This window comes from Euprymna scolopes, chromosome 2 (assembly GCF_053919585.1).
Source record: "Euprymna scolopes isolate OS-2025 chromosome 2, ASM5391958v1, whole genome shotgun sequence".
Lineage (NCBI taxonomy): Eukaryota > Metazoa > Mollusca > Cephalopoda > Sepiida > Sepiolidae > Euprymna > Euprymna scolopes.
This window is the reverse complement of record NC_136483.1, coordinates 32,876,502-32,878,482: the sequence shown is the minus strand read 5'-3', so window position 1 is coordinate 32,878,482 and position 1,981 is coordinate 32,876,502. Positions and strand designations below refer to the sequence as shown.

General features: G+C 34.1%; 1 pseudogene; it reads left to right on the top strand.

The window, feature by feature from the left end:
* Nucleotides 1–881: 881 nt before the first annotated feature.
* Nucleotides 882–998, top strand: LOC145241849 (5S ribosomal RNA; annotated as a pseudogene).
* The last annotated feature ends 983 nt before the right edge of the window (nt 999–1,981 follow it).

The following is a 1,981-nucleotide window of genomic DNA, read 5'->3' as shown; positions in this document are numbered from 1 at the left end:
TATGAATGCTACGGTCTATCACCGTTTATATATATTTTTATTTGTTATATTTTTTATATTATAAGAAAATCCAGGCGAAAAAAAAATAATATAAAAAAAGGAAATAAGACATTGAAAGAACTGTGTCTGCATCTTTTTTTAAAATAAAAAAAAGTAGTATTTACTCTCCTCCTCATTATAGCGGAAATATGTGAAAGGTAAGAATAAAAAGACCAATGCACAAGCAGGCCCGTCGACATTCACTGATAGGGGAGCTTCAAGGGATTAACAATGAACTAAGTTATATCCAAAGTGAAAGAGTAAAGCATAGGAAGGTTGACCACTTATGGCTGCACAGAACAGGATTGCAGTAGACAAAGCAGGGCCAGCTTCTGCCGTAGTGGCCCATAATATCAGACTGATTGTCGAGGACGTATCAACGACTGACATGAAGTGCTAAAATAGAAAAATGAACAGCAGCATAATTCTGCGTTCTATGAAGATTAATATGCCAACTAACTGAACTATTTGTGTTGATTACATCACTGCAGTGTTTTCCACCGCCCCCTCAACATGGAAACATCACGGTAAAGTAGACAACATTTTAAAAAGATATAAAAATCAAAAAGATGTTACAAAATAAAACCACATAATAAAATATATACACAGTATCTGAATCTGAACTGGATCTTTCATCACCAGATCGTGTGGAAGTTCATAAAAAAAGCAGCACAGGAGCTGTATATTTATGGCCAACCTTAGATTTGGAAGGTCACTAAAACCAAGTTTTACGTACAACACCTGATATTCTCGCATGGTCAGCTATCCAAGGACACTTATATTACACTTGTGACACACACACACACACACACACACACACACACACACACGCGCATATATATATATACGGCATAATCGCGTTGACACACTGGTTCTCATCAGATCACCGAAGTTAAGCAACGTTGAGCCTGGCTAATATCAGATGGGTGACCATTTGGGAATTCTAGGCGCTGTATGCGCTCTCCGCTTATCTTGGCATTTGTTTCCAGTTGTCACTAGTAATGTCGACTCAGAGGGGGTGTGGTTGGAGAGTGCGCATCTATTGCCACAAAAATTTCACGTGCAGGCTTCTCTTCGTGGGTATCCATAGTCTGTCAAAGACTGAAGTAGCCCCTATATATATATATATATATATATATATATATATATATATATATATATATATATATATATATTAAATTGTAATTCAATGAATTTCAAAAAACTCTCATTGAAATGAAATGAAGTGGTTGAGTTTCATATCAAAGAATTTTTATTATTCTAAGCAAGACAAAGAATGTTTTAGAAAGTTTATCTCCTTAACCTATAGGGTTTCGATGTCTACCATCTCATCAGAGGAGTGAAAATATTAGCAAATATTTATAAAGGTATGCACCCTATTTGCTGACTTTAGCAAATAGGGTGCATACCTTTATAACTATTTGCTAATATTTTCACTCCTCTATATATATATGATATTTACTATAATAATTAAATTTTATGTATGTATGTATATATATATATATATATATATATATATATAGAGAGAGAGAGAGAGAGAGAGAGTTAGGGATACTCATTTTAAAAGCGCATAGCTTAGGAATAATAAGTTGTGTTAGCTCATCTTAAGACACGTCATGGCGATCCAAGTTTTCACACCAGACTGTCGATATTGCAAGCACAATTCATTCAATTGCGCATGTGACGTCATTTCTGCCTAATTATTATCGTCTTCCCTTCTCACGAACCCAGCCCATTTCCTAGCTAATCAAACCCGTAACCTCATTGTTTTATTTTAGGTATGGGATATATTCTGTTTACACATAAGACTTGATCCATCTAAATAAATATATTTTAACTAATGATTATACTACATTGAGCATTCACCAGTATTTAACACAACTGTATTACATGTTTGTAAACGATATATTTAAACATGTACAACTTGCGTTATTAAATTATT